This window comes from Eimeria mitis, genomic scaffold (genome assembly GCF_000499745.2).
Source record: "Eimeria mitis Houghton genomic scaffold, Emh_scaff1186, whole genome shotgun sequence".
In the NCBI taxonomy this organism is placed as follows: domain Eukaryota; phylum Apicomplexa; class Conoidasida; order Eucoccidiorida; family Eimeriidae; genus Eimeria; species Eimeria mitis.
The window spans coordinates 13,665-13,970 of NW_013568083.1; positions in this window are offsets into that span (position 1 = coordinate 13,665).

Consider the following 306-nt stretch of genomic DNA (forward strand, 5'->3'; position numbering starts at 1 on the left):
TTTTGTTTGTTTTGTTTGTTTTGTTTGTTTGTTTTATTTATCCATTTATTTCATTTATTTTATTTGTTTACTTATTTATTTGTTTTATTTATTCTTTTATGTATTTATTTATTTATTTATATATTTATTTATTTATTTATGTGTATATTTATTTATTTATATATTTATACATTTATTTATATATTCGTTTATGTATTTATATAGTTATATTTATATTTTTATATTTATTTATATATTTATATATTTATTTATTGTCCTTATTTATTTATTTATATATATATATATATATATATATATATATATATA